Source organism: Parasteatoda tepidariorum, chromosome 7 (genome assembly GCF_982258835.1).
Source record: "Parasteatoda tepidariorum strain Cologne lab strain chromosome 7, Ptep-v5.0, whole genome shotgun sequence".
NCBI classification, from domain to species: domain Eukaryota; kingdom Metazoa; phylum Arthropoda; class Arachnida; order Araneae; family Theridiidae; genus Parasteatoda; species Parasteatoda tepidariorum.
Window position 1 is genome coordinate 96,730,335 of NC_141761.1, and position 20,997 is coordinate 96,751,331.

Sequence of the window (20,997 nt, forward strand, 5' to 3'; positions counted from 1 at the left end):
TTTCCCCCTGAAAAAATGGAAATCTGGTTCAATTGAGCAAATAAGTATTTCGGTTCCGTAACTTGAGTTCTGAATTTTATATTTGCCTACAACAAGAAACAATAAAAATCATTCTTAGGACAAAAAATGGGGCACATTTAGAAAATGAGGTCGATTTATCCGGTTCCTGAAATTGTCCGGGTGTATTGAATTGGATGCAATATATAAAATACGACTTTTGCAATATGGTTTTATTAATGTATTTTGAACTCTTGTTTCTAATTGTAAATGTATACAATAAAACTTTTTATCCAAATTTAGTTTGAAAAGAATTTTTACTAAATTAGTGTATGATATATCTATGAACTTGGGCTCATAAAATTATTTTTACAGCATGAAAACTCGAAAAAAAAATTTTTTTTTTTAACGGAAACTATAAAAATACTATCTCTTTCTCTGATAATTACTTTATTTATATTTGAAATTTAAGTACATGACAAAATGTAATAAACCATATTTATTACAGTATATCTATATATATATATATTTGTAAACTCAGAATTGGATCGGCTATTTAACGCCAGTTATAAAATAAAAATAACCATTTAATTCATAATTAAAATAAATCTAACCATCCAAATAATTGACGAGACAGTTCAGAATGTATTTTAACTATTGCCTCTTCCTCTGCATTTCATTTTTGATACTTTTCTACCAATGATTATCATTTATTTCCATTGAACTTTAGCTTACTTTTTACTTAATTTTTGAAAATAATTTCTACTTATGACAAGTATTTCGCATGCAAAGAAAGAAGAAAAAAATCATTCCACTATAATTAAATTTATTCAACAGGAATAAATATTTCTAAATTAAAAAAAATATGCATATACATATATGAAAAAAATTATATAATTTATGTTGTTTTAATTAGCGAATAATATGTATGTATGATGTAGAAACAGTATATACATGTAACTAGTAAATATATGTATAAACTAGTAAATATAATAGTAATTAACTAGCATAATGTATAAACTAGTAAATATAATAGTAATTAACTAACATAATGTATAAACTAGCGAATATTTTCTTCATAAAAATGCATATTTTCCACAATAACCTAAGATATTTCCATTATAATATGGGAATTTTCTAATATAATATAGAAAATTTTCCAAAATAATTTGGGAAATTATTCAATACTGAGAATTTTTCAATATAATATAAGAAATTTTCCAATTTTATTTTCTAATATAATATTTTTCTAATTTAATATGGAAAAATAATAAAATTTTCTAATATAATATGGAAAATTTTAAAATATATAGTATGAGAAATTTTCTAACATAATTTGGGAAATTTTTAAATGCAATATGGAAGTTTTCCAATATAAATTAATACTTTGTATTTTAAAATGGATATTTTTCTCTGTAAAACTGATACTATCCACTATAAATCAATACTTTATAGTTTGAGAAATTAAAAATCAATAGAGATGGAGTTTTTATTTGTCATCAAAAGGATAAATGACGCATGCACAAAAATAGTTGTTAAATTTGTAGCAGAGTGTTTTAATTAATTTCAAATATCCTAAATTAAACAAAATATGCTAAATAATTCAAATTTATGATTATTTTATGTAATAATTTAAAATAACTAATAAAAATTATTTAAAGTTAATAACTTGAATTTATAAGAAACCATTTATAAGTATAAGTTATTTTAAGCTACATATTGAAGTAAAAATCGCATTTTCTGCCATTATTTATATCTTGAGTCCAGGAGGGCATGCTTTATAGCATGAAAAATTAAAGGTTATTTAGTTTGTTTTTTAGCTGTTTCCTTGAGCAAACAATTAATGAATTAACTATTAATTGATTAAATGTAATTACTTAAATTTAATTAATTAATATTGTTTTAAAAATATTTTATCGCAATTATTAGATTACGTTCTTCTAAGCTACATATTTAAGTAAAAATCGCTTTTTCTGCCATAATTTAAATCTTGAGTCCAGGAGGACATGCTACGTAGCATGCATTGTTCCATGAAAATTGAAAGGTTATTTAGTTTGTTTTTAACTTTTTCCTTGAGCAAATAATTAATTAATTAAATATTTATTAATTGATTAAATTTTATTTTATTTTATCTTTAAAAAAAATTTATTGCAATTATTAGTTTAGGTCCTTCCAAGTTACATATTAAAGTAAAAATTGCACTTTCAGCCATAATTTAAATCTTGAGTCCAGGAGGACATGCATAGCATGCATTGTTCCATAAAAATTGAAAGGTTATTTAGTTTGTTTTTAACTTTTTCCTTGAGCAAATAATTAATTAAATAGATATTTATTAATTGGTTAGATTTAATTAATTTTATTTTATTTTTAAAAAAAATATTTTATTGCAATTATTAGTTTAGGTTCTTCTAAGCTACATATTTATGTAAAAATCGCATTTTCAGCCATTATTTAAATATTTATCCCAGGAGGACATGCTAGGTAGCATCATGCATTGTTCCATGAAAAATGAAAAGTCACTTCTTTTGCTTTTTCACTTTTTCCCTTAAGCGAGCAACAAGAACGAATTCAGATCACTTATTATAAAACAAAGCGTCCGCCCTTGGCATTTATATATTTGAGTTGAAAAAATATCTATATCAAAAGAGGTAGAGGAAGGGGTAACTTTACTTTTGCAAGGTTCATAAAGTATTCTAGAAGCGGAAGTCAGATCCCGGAAGTGGTTAAACATAGCAACCGAAATGCCAATTCTGATCATTTCTTATCGGCAGTTCCCAAAAAGAAAAAGAGCCACCATAATCGCGGACCTAGAAAAAGAAAAGGGTTGTGTCCTTTATTTATTTGTTTTATACCCTTATTTTTTTTTATTTATGTCTTTTTGTTCTGCATTGGCGCCCTATTTGCGTCAGCTGTCACATTTTTCGCAGAAATGTGACTGATAAACGTTGAATAAAATGCTATACGTTCCTATGAATTCCAACTTTTAAATTAGGTTGGATGTGTCGATCACATGAGGGTGGGGAAAAATAAACGGCGATTAGAAATCGCTTGATGATTTTGCGTGCTATAAATGCCCCAATGGGAATGTCAAAAAAATATAGAACAGTAAATTCTGGAAATCTAGTTTTTTTTCTCCCCCGTCTTTCAAAGTTTCCGCTGAAAGCACCCAGTGGCGTAGTTTTGGGGAGGTTTAGAGGAAAAATATTCCGAAATGATGCATTGATTAATAAGCTATTCGGTTTGGTAATTAAGATGTAGACAGACATAAAAAAATTTCATTAGAAAATTTTTTTCGTAATTCAAACATTTTGAATATATATATATTTTAATATTACCATTAATTGTGTATATTTTTAAAAAAATACTTAGAATTATTTAAAGTGAAATGGCAATGTATTATAATTTTTTATTGGCATTTCACTTTAAATAATTTCGTAAAGGCAGCTGAAATATTTAGTAAATAATGGATTATTGATTTAAACATAGTCACAAGTTTCAAAAATATATGATTTTTTTTTATTTTATTTCCTTTCTCCCCAAACCCCTTTTAACTTTTTTCCGGAATCCTAGGGTTCCACGGAACACCGTTTGGGAACCGCTGTGTCAAAGAATTAAACCTTATAAATAGGGTTGGATACTAGGTCATGGAGGAGATCGGGAATCGCTCCTTCAAAATTAGTTATAAAATTAGGTATTATTTGTCGTTTTCTAATTTTGAGGCTTACAAGTTTATCCAATATTTTAATAAAAATGCCTTTCAAAATAAATAAAGATACTTTTTTTTTTTTTTTGCCCGAATTCCATAATAGTTAGGTTGAGAAAAAAAATGGCTCATAAAGCAACTTACTAAAAAGGGTCACAAATGAGCAAGTAGTTTGTTCTTATTACGTTTATTAAAAGCGTGGGAAAGAATAGATTTATCTTTTAAGGTCTAGACAAGACTAAGAGAAAATTCTAAAGTGAGGGTGGGTTGAAAATGCGGTCAGAAAACGATCCGTGTCTGGGATGGATGCAACTATCGGCGATTCGATCTTTTTCCTTCCGTGAAATAAAAGAATACTAATAAATTGCAGCGTTGCGTCTACAGAACTCGAACTTTCACACGGGTATTTTAGAAGAACACCTTTCGTTTATTTGCACTTTACGAACTGGTGTTTTACAAAATTATTGCAAAATAAATAAAGATATTCTTAAAATAAAAAAATAATCTCGAGACTGTTTAGATGTTTCAATGTTAGTTTATTGTTAGTCTAGTATTTTTTTTATTTTATTGTTTAGACTGTAATATTCTTCGTTTATGTACTTTTGAATGAAAAATTATTTTTTTTCTTTATTGTAGAACTTAAGAATTAAAGTTTTATATTTAAGAATAAAAATTAAGAGTTCGGAGAAAAAAAATTTATAAATGTGATTATCGTGATTTTGTGAACTTTTGAAACAGATCATTAAAATAGTACGCGACTATTGTGTGAGATATGGTCTCCTTACAAAATTAAAAACCTGCTCTAATTTAAATATCAAATCTGAAAACAGCTATATTGACTGATTTGAGAAAAATATTCATAAATTGTTCTTTAATGATGGAGTTCTAGGTTTTTAATGAAATAACCACAATAATTAGTTTTACGTTTCCAGTTAAGTTCCTCAATATATCAGAATGTGAAAATTTATCGAGTTTTAATTCTGTTATCCTACCAGATTTCTATGTTAAACAGAATAATTTTAGTTTTCCTTGTATATTCTTATAGTTTTCATAATTAATTGTAAAACATATATATATATTAGACATTTGAATATTTTTTTTTTTTTTTTGATAAGCATGAGTCAAAATTATTGTTTTTTTCCAATGCGAAATGTACAATTTTCTGCAAATTCAATGCTTAACGTTTGTGGGGAAAAAAATATGAAACCGGAACTATGGGGAAGTATTTTCTGCGAATGCAACGCTTAGCATTTGCGGAAAAGAAACAGCAACAAAAAACATGAAATCTAAAATATGCGAGAGTATTTTCTACAAATTCTCAACGCCTAATGTTTAAGGAAAGAAAAACAAAAACTATGAAATCTAAACTATGCGCGAGTATTTTCTGCAAATTCAACGCTTAATGTTTACGGAAAGAAAGAAAAGAACTATGAAATCGAGACTATGAGTGAGTATTTTCTGCAAATTCAACGCTTAATGTTTACGGAAAGAAAAAAAAACCCAACTAATATGAAATCGAAACTGCAACGCTTAATGTTTAAGGAAAGAAAAACAAAAACTATGAAATCGAGACTATGAGTGAGTATTTTCTGCAAATTCAACGTTTAATGTTTAAGGAAAGAAAAACAAAAACTATGAAATTTAAACTATGAGTGAGTATTTTATGCAAATTCAACGCTTAATGTTTACGGAAAGAAAGAAAAGAAATATGAAATCGAGACTATGAGTATTTTCTGCAAATTCAACGCTTAATGTTTACGGGAAGAAAAAAAAAAAACTAATATGAAATCGAAACTGCAACGCTTAATGTTTAAGGAAAGAAAAACAAAAACTATGAAATCGACACCATGAGTGAGTATTTTCTGCAAATTCAACGTTTAGCGTTTATGAAAAAAATTATGTTATAATTTTTTGTTATAATTAATGAACTACATATATATTTTTTTTTTTTATGAAACATCACTTCGATGTTTATAGAGGATGATAATCTTAGGAAATGAGGCAAACTTAGAGGGTATAAATCTAAACTCTGACTGGGAATGAGATAAATAATAATTATTACTAAGTATTAGTTATTACTTTAATTATAATAATTAAGTACTTATTTTATATTTTTAAAAAATTATTCTCACTGACAAAAGCAAAATAAACCCTTAAGAACTTAGGAAAAGTATTAAGAAAATTTCCAAAAATTAATTTTAAAATATTAATTTAAAAAATTGTGGATTGAAATGCTTAAGAAAATGATTATAAATTTAAAAGCATGAATTTTGAATTTAGAATTTCTTTTATTTTAACAAGAAATATTTTAAAATTATTCTTTATTTTAAAATGATTGCAGTATTTTTGACCTTTATGTGTTTTTTGAAAAAATACTAGGACTATATTTGTATAAATAACTACTTTATAGATTTCTTATAATAATAATATATAGCATTTAAAATATTTATCTTAATATTTTTTAACAATATTTATCTCAATATATAAATATTAAAACTATATTATTTATAAATGTACAATGTTAATATTTATATTATATACTATTTTAATATTTGTAATATTTAAGACTATATGTATTTGTATAAATAACTATATAGTCTTTAATAATTTATTTATAATAATATTATATAACATTTAAATTATTTATCTTAATATTCTTTAATAATATTTATTTCAATATATAAATATTAAGACTATAATATTTATAAGTATACAATTTTAACATTTATATTTTTTTATAATATTTAATAATATTTTATAAAATATTAATAATCTAAATATTTATAATGTTTTTAAATTATAATTATACATAAGTATATAGTCTACATGACTATATAAAGATGACTATATAGATATATTTTACTATTTATTTTTTTTATTTATTTTATATTTTTGCATACTATATATTTTTATATCTTCGTTGATATGTTATTTTAATATATTTTTTATACGCGTTTTCCTCTTTTTTTAAAGTGACATTTTATTTACCAATTCACCTTCGAAAAAAAAATAATAAAATACTATTCGTATATAATAATTCGCATAATAAAAATTAAAATAGAAAACTAACTGCTCTTTAAACTTTTTTTTCTTTGCAAGGCCATTTACTTTTTCCGCTTCTCGTTATTCATTGGTTTAATTCAGTACCATCCTTGATTGGGTCTTTTCCCACAATCACTCAGTCGCCGTTGCCAGACGCCTCATTCATAACTTTAAAAAAAGATGACGAGTGGGTGTCGAGGATAATGAAAACGATTTTTATTAATTGTCCAGACGACTTACAAGAAGCTCCTTAAACGAGTTTGAAAAGAATCTTTCCACAAGTTCCCTCCAACCTTTTCACTTCCGGTTATCCCTTTGACGCCAGATGGAACCTTATATATATATATTGACACTGTAATTACAAGCAAAATTATATTTTGGTAATTTTTAATAGTAAAAAATGTCTAATAGTGACAATTAGATTATCAGAGTAATATTCATACTAAAATATAGAATCCAAAAAAAGTAGTCTCAATTTTTTTTTTTTTCATTCGTACTTCAAATATAGCAATAATAGATTTTGTAAACTATAAAAATTTCAGAAATGAATAACTGTTTCTGATACAAATAACTGCATTATTATTTGCAAATTTTATTAACTCACTTGCTAAAAAAAATTATTATTTGCAAGTGAGACGTGTTTGGAAGATTTTTACCTTTAACACAGAAAAAAAAAGTATTTTTAAGCTATATTTCATAACTATAAATTATTAAAATGCTAAACATAATATTTTTTCACTTATTTTGACCTAAATAAATGCAAAATAGTTATAAAGGTATGAAAAATTTATTTAATAAAAATTCTGTGTCAAAGGATTATATATTCGTTAGATTTTTTTCTTTTTCTGTTTTTGTTCTAGATATTGATTATCCGTTGATTTTTTATTAAGATCTTCTCTGCATCCTTTTAATTTCGAACCAGATTCAGACAAGGGACATACTGAGTCACAGTGCAGACTTGTTTTTGCGGATTTTCTGAACGAAACCAAATCATAATTACGTAAGGGGAAAAAACTATCATTGTTAGTCAGAGGGTGATCGAACTTTCCACGATTTTAATATCACCGAGAATTAACATTATGAAGAGATTGATTTAAAAAAATGACAGCATCGTCTACTTACAATACAGAACAGGAAGTGAAGGTACAAGTATTAATCAGAATTCTATAGATATTTGCAAAATTTTCTAAATATTTACCAGAACTGCACTACTATTTTTCAAAACTCACCTTAAATAATTAAAAATCAACTTTTAAAAATTAACAGAATTCTCCGAATATTAGCTAGTCATCTACCAAAGCTAAGTCATTTGCTAAAATTTGCAAATATTTTCCAGTATTTTCCAAATATTCACCAGAACTCTCAGAATATTTACCAGAATTCTCCAAATATTCACCAAAACTCGGTCAATATTTACCAGAATTCTCCAAAGGTTCACCAAAACTCGGTAAATATTTACCAGAACTATCCAAATATTTATCAGAGCTCTGTCAATATTTTGCTAGAACTCTCTAATTATTTACCAAGATTTAAGCACCAAAACTCTCCAAATATTTTCTGCAATAGTCCCCACATGTGGTACTATCATTAATTTCCAGAAATAATTTTAATTTAACATTTTTCTGGTGCTTTTCCATGCAAGAAAACTACTGGGCTTTGTTGGTCATCCAAATTTCGTCGTTCGCGCATCATTATGTTCCTGAACTCTTAAACTTTTGAGATTCTAAAAACAAAAAAGCACAAACTATCTTTGAAATAATCATCTGTCTAGCATTATAACAAAAACTTAATTAGATGCAAGTCTAAATTATGTACTGTATTCACGTTTCTTTTCTTTCGTAACGGTAAAGAGATAGGAATCAAAGTTATTGTTTTATTAAGCACTTTATTTAGTTGACGTCGCATTGTACATCTCATACACTCTATTTAAAAAAGTCGAATGTTATTAACATATCCTCATTCGTTAGTTCAACAACCAATTGATTTAAAGATATATATTCTTTTGCCTGACACGTGTATAACCTTCACTATTTAAACTCACATGTTCGTAAATAAAATATCTTGAATTGGAAACCTTTTTTGACAGTCAGTTTTTGTCCAATTGCCAGTGATATATTTAAACAAAGTACTGCAGACAAATTTATAAATGAAACCCCAATCATCTGAAAATTACAACCTGAATTCGGTGTTCCAACAGAATTTTTTTTATCTTGACTAGTTGAAGCAGTAAGAAAAATTAATGAAGGTACAAGGCAATGGTCCCAATGAAGTGTAACGCAAAATCTTAATATCAATACACTAGATTCAAGAATACACTTGATACTAAACTCAATAAAAATTGTTTCGGAATTCAATAAAACGTGAAAAGGATTTCATTTAAAAACAAACTTGATTCTAAATTCAATAAAACTTGTAATGAAATTCAATTTAACTTTATACTAAATTCAATGGAACTTGTTTCTGAACTTTATTACACTAACTTATTTTATTAGTGAAGCCTTAATTATCTCGATCATCCTGAAATGAGTAACTAAAATCAGTTTTCCAAAAGAAATTTTTTAACCTTGAGTGGTTGAAACAGTAGGAAAAATTTATTAACTTACAAGGCAATAGACTCCAGAAAGTATAAAATCTTCATATCAATTCACTAGATTCAAGAAAACTTGATACTAAACTCAATAAAAATTGCTTCAGAATTCAATAAAACTTGAAAAGGACTTCAAATAAAAAACAATTGATACTAAATTCAATAAAACTAGAAAATGAATTTCAATTTAACTTTATACTAAATTCAATAAAACGTGTTTCTGAACTTTATTACATTAACTTATTTTATTAGTGAAGCCTTAAAGGTACATGGAATCAAATAACTAATAGTTTTGTCATGTTACATTATCTCGATCATCCTAAAATTAGTAACTAAAATCAGTTTTCTAAAAAATTTTTAAACCTTGACTGGTTTAAACTGTAAGAAAAATTAATGAACTTACTAGGTACACCATGAAGTGTAATATAAAATCTTGATATCAATACACTAGATTCAAGAAAACTTTATACTAAATTCAGCGAAACTTGTTTCTGAACTAGTGAAGCCTTAATTATCTCGATCATCCTAAAATTAGTAACTAAAATCAGTTTTCCAAAAAATGTTTTTAACCTTGACTAGTTGAAACAGTATGAAAAATTAATGAACTTACATAGTCAACTTCAAAATATTAAATATTTAAAAAACAAATGGAATAAATATTTTTTTAATTAAACAAATAAAATCTAAAAGCACTACAAACTATCTAAATTCTAAATCTAATCATGTATGATAGATAGCTATTTTTTCGACAAAAAAAAGGGGAAAAAAAAGCACTTAATGATTTTGATAATTTTAACATTTGTTACAATTTTTAAAGCGTCTGCAACTTATTCATTCACGTTGTTGAATGGTTTTTCGAAAGTTTACTGAAAGAATTACAATGTTATCTCATTGAAGCTTTGGCATTAGCATGGATACAACGTGTTCACTGTTCTTATTTATACGCTTGTTTATAATGCTAATCGCTTGAGTAAAGTGAGAGTCAAAAGTGCAAAGAATAAAATTTTTTTTTCTTCTTCTTATATAATACCAGTACATCTGATGTTAAAAGATTGAGATTTTTTGAGTAGATTATGTTATATCATAGTTTCATAACCAACGTTTTGTGAGTATGCCGCTTACGTATCTTAATCCCCCCCCCCACACCCGCTTCATAAAAAGGAAAAGCAAGTGAATTAAGTGACTGTATCATGAGGTTAATATATTTATTTTGAAATATCAATATGTTGCTAAATTTCTTGAGCATTCACATTGTAAAAAATTCCGGCAAAAATTCGAAATTACAGTAAAAAATTCGAGTGAAACATTCCATTTTTACCTTACAATTTATACTGTAATTTCACAGAAATTTAAATAATATAACTCTAAGTACCGTACATTTTTCAAATGCAATGTATTGAATAAGGTTTGAAAAGGGCATGCATTTATAAAGAAAAAAAATAACATTAGCATTTAGCATCGCGTTTTTCGAATCAAAATAAAATAGCTAAATTCGCTCATAAAAAAATATTTTTCTAATAAAAAAGTATTTTATAACTTTTATAAAAGTTTTTTTTTTTAGTTTTTATTTTAACGAAAATTGTAGATTTTCAAAATAAAGTAGTTTTTTATTAGTTAATACGTTTACATTTGTCTTTGTATACTTAATATATAAAGTCGGGTGTTCCGCCAAAAGAAGTGCGATCAATTAGGGTTCCATAGCCGAAAAAAAATTGGGAACCACTTCTTTAACATCAGAGAAAGAAACTTCAAGCAATATCAATAACAGTTGAATGACCTTTGCACCTGAGCTGTTGTTTTCTTTCCTTTAAATTTAATTGTAGGAGGTTTTAAAAGACATCTTATGGAATTTTAGTAAATTAACTTTAAAGTTGACCATAAGTAATAATAGTTGACCTTGACCATAAGAAATAATATTATTGCGAGATTTTATATCTTCTTCAGTAGCTTCCCGTTGGAGATATCTCTAAATCACTTACGCTCATTTACTAGTGTTCCACGAAATTCTTTCGCTAAGGAAAATAAAATCATTTATTAATTAATTAAAAAACAGAGTTTAAGTGTCTCACACTTGAGGCAAAGCTATAGTTTTAAAGTATGTACACCAACTGGCCACCAAGAACTATCTGAACTCTAAAACAAATCAAAAAGTTCAATATTTTAAAAGTTATTAAACCTCTTTTAAAAATCGCGAAATTTTGCGAGATTTTTCAAAATCAATAAATAACACTAGGTATTTTTATTTATTATTATTAATTTTTTTTTTTTTTTTTTTTTTGCATTTATACAGTATTTGATCTTGCCCAATTCAAGTGTGAAGATTAACTTATCTCCTAAAGCTAAAGATTTTTTTAAAATAATATTTTAAATCTATTTTTTGTCGAATTGTGCAAGTTAAAAAAATGTTACATATGTAGCAGGATTTTACAGAAATGTTGCGACAAATTTATTAATGTTCAATTTGCATTGGAACAGATTCCTGAAAATGCCCTCGTACGAGGCTAGGGGCACTTCTCTATTGTGATTTGTTCAGAAACACGCGAAAAAAGAGTTCATAATAGAAAAGCGCCCTTAGTGGCGTATGGCGACATTTCAGGGCATGGGTTCCTGTGCATTTTTGAATCTTTATGATGTGCCCTATCTCCCTTAGACGCATGCATGTTGAGTTAACATTTATGTGACTCCCTGTTATATATTACATATCCAAAAATTTCAATTTAAAAATTAAAAAAAAAAAAAGAAAAAAAAACTATCTTGGAAAGAGAAACCAATTGCAGATTGGAAATTAGTGATACAAAGGATTTAATATCTGTTAAAAAATCGTATGCAACAGGATAATAAAAGTTCCCAAAGGCAATTTTAGTTTTCGCGTATTTTTATGAGCAAAGGTAATTGAGCAAAGGCAAAGGTTTGCATACCTAGGTAACGCAAAAATGGAGTAACTTTTTAAAAATTAAAATATAGATCACTAACTTTCTTCATTTTCACAAAACTGTGGCCTTTCTACATAATGACGTTTTGCGCCATTTTCAGAATTTGCATAGAGGGCGCTGGCTAAAGATAGGCTTAACTTCACTAAACAGTTATGAATAAATACTGCAAATTCACAGCAGTTATGAATCTTGCACATTATTCTCAAAAGAATCGTTATTTCGAAATAAAGCTTTACAATTTAAATATTTTTTTGCTCATAAATATAAATCTGAATTAAATAACAGCAAAGAGTTAGCTAAATTCATAATTTTTTTAAAATAGTAAAAAAAAAATCGAATTTATTTGATTTAAAAAAAATTTCTAAATTTAAATTAGAATTTTTTAAAGATATTCATCCAAATTTTCTGATAAAATATATTAAAAGTACTTAATATTATTTAAAAACAATAATATAGCTAAAATAGTAGACATTTCTAAGTAAAATGTCTTAAAAATTATTATTTCATTATCACTACACTGAATAAATAAAATCACGGAATCTTAAATCAAATCAATCAATAAATAAAATTATTCTTGTTGAAGCTAAACATCCTAATATTTTAAAGACAGGTAGGTAATTCGTCAGTTAGGTATTCAATTAAGAATAAATTAGTTCAGGTCAGAATTCATTGAAGAAAAAAAAAGTTATTGCAATTTTTTCTCAGGGCAGAACAAGTCTTTCTTCAATATTGTTAAACACTAACAATGTATTAAATTCACTTTAAAAACACTAACAATGTATTAAATTCACTTTAAAAACACTAACAATGTATTAAATTCACTTTAAAAACACTAAAAGTATTCAAATAAACATAAAACTAAATTGGTATAGTTATAATATGTTATTTACCAGCAAATTATTTTAATTATAATGAAAAATTATAATTTAGCAGTTTAACATTACTCTCATCCACTTTAAATCTTTAATCTTATTTATTTATTAATCTATTTTGAAATATAATAATTTACCCTTTCATTATTTCTTTGGATAAAACCTTCATCATCAATGAAATCGGACTTTAACAAGAATCACACACTAAAGAATACATTTAAATAAATATTTTCGGCTTAAATGATTTATAAAAAAAACAAATGGTTTAAATTAATGATTTAATTTTTTTTTTAAAAATCACAGTTGATTTAATGCAATATTTTTTTTTAAAAAAATCGAATGATTTAAGTCACGATTTAAATTATGAAAACGCTAGAAATAATTGATATTTATATTTACAAAACATAAAATTAAAACTAATTTAACGTTTAGTGAAACATTGAGCGATTTATTTTCGCTCGTGTTTTTTATTAAACACCAGAGAAATAAGAGATAAATAAACATGAACACCAGTACAAGTGAATCAAAGGTTTATTAAGTGATTAAGGTTTAAATTAATGATTTTAAAAATAAAAAAAATCACAACTGATTTAAATCAATATTTTTTTTTAAAAAAAATCGAGTCATTTAAATCATGATAACGCTAAAAATAAGCGATATTAATACTTATAAAAGAAAAACTAATTCAACGTTTAATGAAACATTGAGCGATTTCTTCTCTCTCGTGTTTAATAAAACACGAGAAAAATAAGAAATAAATAAACATGAACACCAGTACAAGTGTACTAAAAATTGAGTGCTGGAGATCTTTGAATTACAGTTCGAAAGCTAGTCAAACAACCCTTTCTATTTTACCCGGGAAGATTTATGTTCGTTATACAGAACAAGGGCACGTCTGGGGAGGTTTTTGGGGTAAATGTGAGAGGGTGAGGAGGGGTAAACCGCGTGGATTTCGTCTGCACCACGCTTGCTTGTAGTGTATTTACTACGTTGTTTGGACTGCTTTTCCCGCGTAGTCCCCATTTTTGCCCCACACGCAGATGGCTTTCGGAACAGCTGGTACAGTTTCGCGCCAAAATTAACCAATTGGAAAGGATGTGTCAGTAGCACACGCCTACAGACATGAAAAAATGCCCGCGAAATAGTCGTTCCGGAAATGAGAGTGATTTTTTTAATAGTATTTTATTTATTTGCTACCTTTCTTTTCTATATTTCTTTGTGTGCTAGGTTTAACAATGCTCACCGCAGAAGACAGTGTATTTTACTTCTTTCGTTTTTTTCAGTATTGGTTCAAAAAAGATTTCTTTTTCGTCACTTTTTCTTTCTTTTTTCTTTTATTTTTTAAGTATAAATTTGAAATGTTACGTTTAAGAAAAGGGTATAGTTTATTAACATGGTCTATTTTTAAAAGGTACAATAATCAAATTCAATAATAATAGTAACAACAGTAGATTTCACCGAACAGTCACACAACCGAAATTTCTTTTCTCGCGTCAGTAAAGAAATGGTGGTACAAACTGAGCGATAAGATGGGTTAAAAAGATTAAAATTGAACAATTTATACAAACAACTGTACTATACTTTTGTTTTAATTACGGTTATTAATTTGCACAAGCAACAAAATAATTTAGAGATACAGTTTAGTTTCAATGATGCTTTATAATTAAAGCAGAAGACAGATTTTATCAACGGAGATCAACTGTAAATATATCGTTCGTTGATTCAACTTCATTTTATTTTAACTGTTCTATTTTTACCTACTTTGTTATTATACCTTTTTTTATTTTCTAATCTTTTTCTTTGGTTTTAATACATTTTATGAGGTTTTTTTTTAAGATAAGGAACATAAAATTCTTGTGTCTGCAAAAGCAATCGTTGGTACGGTACTTTTATTTACGTTGCACTAGAACTGCATAATGGGCTATTGGCGACTGTCTGGGAAACATCCTTGCGGATGATTCGGAGAACACATACATAAGTCATTCTCGTTTCACAGGGAGGACACATTCATTCACCATCTATCCGGAGATCGAAATTTTGGCATGGACCAGAATCGATCCAGTACCCGAAGAGATATTGATTTGTTATAGGAACTTGGAGGATTTTGTAACCCGACAGATTTAGTGTGCACCAGTCACCATTTTGTCCCAGGGGAGTCTTCGTACCTGCGAGAATCGAACTCACGACCTCCCGGCCCCTGTAAATCTTAAGAACATCACTAAAAATTTACATAGATAGATTTTCCAAGAAAGTTTAGTATGTTGATCATTTAAAATCCTGCGTGTCGTTTAAAAAGATGTTGCAGTCTTTTATATAATGAAGGCTACTCTTTATGAAAATTAATATTAAAAAAAATATTGATCTATTATAAGAAAGCAACACTTTTTTTTTGTTTGTCTTGATGCAAACCTCCTGGACTTGTATTATTTCCAAGTAACACGTCTTTGATGCATTGTATCTTTTCTATTCTCTTTTTAATTTGTGACAGATTTTTCGTTTTTATACTGAATAGCAACGCTACTTTTCTGTTAGCTTTTTTATTTCTTTATTTTTCATTCTAATTTCTGAATAGTGGTTTTCACGCAGTGTTTGGTAATTGGTTAGTTACAAAAAAATAAATAAATAAAATAAAGTAATTCAACTTTTAAAAAAAAATCGTAGCTTGATATTTCTTAAAGGGAAAAAAACTCTCGCAAATAGAAATTGGAATTTGTTAATTAATAAAAATGCATTGCAATTGAAAAACAATAAATAAAGAAGCATTTAAAAAACACACTTCTTGCTATTTTACTGTAACAAAACAGAAAAATTGCAAAAATTATTTGTGAAGCTACATTAATATTAACTACTGTTTTTTTTTTAAAATTTTTCCCTTCTTATTTTTGAATAAGTAGTGCTTTTTTTTTTCTTCGTATCATTTGGAACTCTGTTAATGACGTAAGCAAAATTAAAAACTTACACTTCTTCTTCAAAAAAAAAAAAATAATAATCATAAATAATAAGATAAAAAAATAAAGGGACTGGAATTTAAAAACAATAAATTTAAATTAAAAATCAATAAATAAATAAGCGACGGAAAAAACATTTAAAAGGGAAACACTTCTTGTTATTGTCCGAGAAAAAAAAATCTCTAACATGTGCTTGGTGAGAAAGAACCCACGTGATCAAAGTTTGAATGCCCCTTTCTTTTTTTACTTCTTTAATGAGCGACGCGTTTTTCATGAAGTGAAACTGAAACACAGTTTTCATTTTAGTCAGCAGTGTTAACCATTGGCTTATGAGAAAAGGACTTAAACGGAAGGAGGGTAGCAAAAAAAAAAAAAAAATCCAAATTTCCTCAATCCTTATCAGTGGGGTTTGCTCTTCAGCATCTCTGCACCATCCAATCCCGCATCTCCGATACGACGCACACGCGACGATAAATAAGTGCATTTCCCAAGTCCACCAAGTTTTCAAGTGGGGAGATGATAACCCAGTCTAACTCATGATTTTCTGTTTCGCTTGAAGGTCGGTTACACCACGATTAAAAGCGAAAAAGAAAAGAATGAATAAATAAATAAACAAAATATAAGTTCGAATGGGTTCAGCTGATAACTCGCAAGGATCTACTCTGAAAGAAAAAAAAAACGTTCTTTTCCGAAGTAAAAATCGTTACCAGGATGAAAGAGCTAAAAATAGCTCGAAATTCTATGAAAACGATATCTATGAGCAGGCAGGTCACTGTCTGGTTTCTAAATTAAGGTACAGACTGCTGGTTGAAAGATACATTTTATCTCTTACGCATAACGGGTTAAAGTACGATTATGTACTTCTGAATACGCATCAAAGAAAATAAGTAATCACGATTAGCATGTTGTTCATTTCCTTTATTAAATAACATGTTTTTATACTTGGTCAGAAACTGGCTATTTATTATTGTTTTATTTAAAATATCCTACTTTCACAACGCTTATAACATAACGAAAATATTTACTTCATGTGTGTATAAAAATTATTTTCTTATAAATTCTATTGTATGAAAATAAATGCGTCCAAACGATAACTATTTCACTTTTTACATTAGGAACACGTTTTTACAATTTGGTACAAATCAGGCTATTTATAACCTTTTGATTCAAAAGATTCTACTTTCACAACACTAATAGCAAATTATAAAATATATATTTAATGAATTTAAAAATTATTTTCTTATAAATTACGTTATTTAGAATTAAATGCAGCCAATTTTTCTGTTTTTTAATCTAAGAACGCGTTTTTACAATTTGGTGCGAATTACTCTATTTATAATCACTTCATTTAAAAGATTCTACTTTCAGAACACTAATAACACATTTTTGAAATTATATATTTCATGTATTTAAAAGTTATTTTTTTTTAAATAACATTATTTAAAACTAAATGCAGCCAAACGAAATTTTTTTTAAAACTAGGAACATGTTTTTACCCTTTGGTACGAATTAGGCGTTTTTTATTGTTTTATTTTTTCATCTACTAATCACATAATGATGAAAACACACGTTTAATATGTATAAAAAATTTCCTCCTACATTATTTGAAACTAAATGCGTCCCAACGACAACTCTAAAATGAATTACACTTCATAATACGCAATTTTAAATTATAAAATTTTATGAAACGTCAAGTAATTCTTGAGTGATGAAAATTTAAAAATACGATGTTTTGGAAATTTCATTACTCAGAAACTATTTGACTGATTTTGTCATTTTGTCACTTTATATTACATAGTTTAAAAGAAATTGTTATGTTACATAGTAAAAATTTTACATTCCTTTCCGTTAAAGTATATTTTAGCAGTTATTAGTTAAATGATAAAATAATAAATAATTAATTAATATTTATGTAATTATCAGGTAATAATAAATACTAAAATTTTATTTTTGAAATGACACATTTTTCTGTATTTTTTCTTTGTATAAACGAATTTTATAATAGTGTATAAATACTTTTCAAATCATTTAAAAAAAAGTTCCATGGATACGCCGCTTTCCTGTCTGTGACGATATTTTTCAAAATTCGGCTACCACCTATATTTTGAGGGTCAGGAATTCGAATCCAATAAGAAGTAATAACAATAAATAAAGTATGTCTGATTTCAGAACAATGTCTGATTTCAAAAAGATGCAATAACAATAAGAAAACACGATTTTGTGTCTGATTTCAGAACCTAAAATATCGTCTGCACTAACTAATCAGCAAATTTAAGATGAGCCCTTCCCACAACGAAGATAACATGTTAATACGTGACAACCCGGTCATTAGATAAAAGTTTATTAAGTTGTTCCATTTCTTCTTTTTTTTCCCGCGTACTTTATGAGCGCAAATTATTTTTATCCTAAGATCTTTATTGGGTTTCTTTTTAATGGACTTAGTAGAAATGGCTGGCTAACATGGCTTTCATCGACGAGGGAAGCAAACAAACTAAGAAAGTTTAACTTTACTACATTTACCATTTGTAAGAAACAATTTAAACGCTATTTTTAACCTGTAAAATAAGAATTTAGTCTTGGAAAAAATAAAGACTTATCTATTGTTCATCATAGTGATAAAAAAAATGTCTTCACAATTACAAAATGAGTACATTAAAATGCATCGATTATAATGCTAGATTTGCTTACTTGGAACTTTGTTTCGTCATCAGTTTTCAAGAGTCAAAATCAAATCTTCAAATTCACAATATTAAATTTATCTAATAGCTAATAGTGATAGCTAATTAATGATGGAAATAATGAAAAATCGACTGTATTAAACACAACATAAACACAAGAACATTATCTTTCGACACTACTTTATTTAAACATGCACATACATAAACAAGCTTGCATGCTTACCACAAAGACTGCTTATAAGCCTTTGTCAGAGTAAGATTGATTGATTTTATTGAAATTACATACATTTGCTGACTTGTGTGCTCAATATAGGCTTATAAGTCATTGTCAAGTAGAAAATACAGATAGAACAATTCAGAGAAAGACATCACAAAGAATACATCCAGGGTAACGGCGGGATTCGAACCCGCTACCTCCACGCTTAACAGAGCGTTTGGACCGGCGATACCGCTCGGCCAGGGAGGCCCCTCAGAGTGGTAGATAGGTGTCTCACAAGAGCTGTACAATGGGCTATTGGCGACGGTCTGGGAAACATCCCTGAGGATGATCCGAAGACATGCCATCGCAATTTTGATCCTCTGCAGAGGAGATGGCTCCCCTGACTTGGTAGCCCACCGACCTGCGCGAAGTCGATCACTGTAGAACAGTTTAACGAGGTCCGATACTCCGCACCCTCGCTCCCTGATCAAACACAGGCTGATCAAAGTGGTCACCCACCCGCTTACTGACCTCAGCCAGTGATGCTATCGGTAATCTTGACTTGGATGAACCGTGTCTTCACGATCAGTTGGTCAATAGCGGGACTTGTCAGAGTGAAGAGCATATGGAACAAATTAGAGATCGAAATCACAAATAGAGGATCGTGAGTTCGATCCCCGTCGACCGAAGACTCCCTGTGTACAAAATGGTGACAGGTGCGCGTTAAATCTGTCACAAAGTCCTCCAAGTTCCCATGACCTATCAATACCTCTGGGGGAACTGGATTGGAGATTGATCGTGCTCTGGTTCAGGTCTAAATTACGATCTGCGGACGGATGGTGTTTGAATGCGTCTTCACTGTAAAACGGGATGTGACGTATGTATGTTGTCTCCGGATCATCCTCAGGAATGTTTCCAGATCGTCGCCAATTGTCAGTTGTGCAGCTCCAGTGTGACGTAAATGAATGTACCTATGCCTGGATTACAGTGGGAATCGAACCCAGCACATCCATGCCTCAAAACGTTTGACAGATCGGTTAAATGACTAATCCAAGGAAGTCCGTAAGACGAGAGTAGAAAATACATATTTTATTTTATTTATTTATTGTTACCATATTTTATTTCACTTATTATTGTAGCACTCGTTTGCAGATTATTTTCTACCTGAAATTTCCAAAAATAATAAATGTAGGAAAAAAATTGCTGATCGAAAAAATCGAAAACAAGTTAGATAAAACGAGAAAGAAAGAAAAATTCTATTTTCATAAATGAAAATTAAAGAATAGTTAATTTTTTTCTTTTTAAATTTGATATCGAATAAAAGACACTTAATGTTTATTTTGTATGGTAATGTATTCTATTTGAAGAAACTTTAATCAGACGCAAGTAAGAAAAAGATAAATTATCTGTTAATTTCCTGTGTAAATTTTTAAGGAAATAATCTGTTAATTTCCTTAAAACTGAAAAAAAAAATCCGCAAGTTTAATCTTTCTTTCTGGTTTCTTCACCGGGTTTAGTAAAATCGTCCGTTTTTTCTTCTTTTGAACAATACTTAAATTCTGATTAAATTTCAGCAACTTATTTTTTGTGCATAACTTTATTATATTTAATGTTTACAAATTGTGCTGAATATGTTAGATTAAGTTTTATGTTAAGAGTAATAATCTTCTGCCTGACTGATTTGAAGTCACAGGCAAATTTGAAGTTTTGATTGGTTCATTTATATGACATATGTTTGTATGTTTCATGACAACATGTGTGGCACACAAGCCTGCAATTGCTTGTGCAACTGCTTACACTGCTTGCATGCGATTAAGGTTTATAAATCTTTGTCAAGTAAAAGGACAGCACAATTCAGAAAAAGACAGCACAAAAATATATTCAGGATAACGAAAGGATGCCCCTGAATTTTTCGAGATAGTGCTGTAAATTCTACTTCAGTGCACATACACATACAAACTTATATGTCGGGGGGGCTCAGGAATTAGAGCGTTTGCCTCCCGAGGAGGTGAGACAGGTTCAAATCTCAGCGGTGGCT

The 20,997-nt window shown here is 28.0% G+C and overlaps 1 protein-coding gene across 2 annotated transcripts in view; it reads right to left on the minus strand.

Annotated features, from left to right (window-relative positions):
* Window positions 1–20,048, minus strand: part of LOC147807340 (uncharacterized) — a 356,527-nt gene extending 336,479 nt beyond the window's left edge. For both annotated transcript variants that reach the window (XR_015435622.1, XM_087168312.1), the window contains exon 1: window positions 18,771–20,048. The gene's annotated coding sequence lies outside the window, so the exon portion shown is untranslated. The remainder of the gene's footprint in view (window positions 1–18,770) is intronic.
* Window positions 20,049–20,997: the final 949 nt, after the last annotated feature.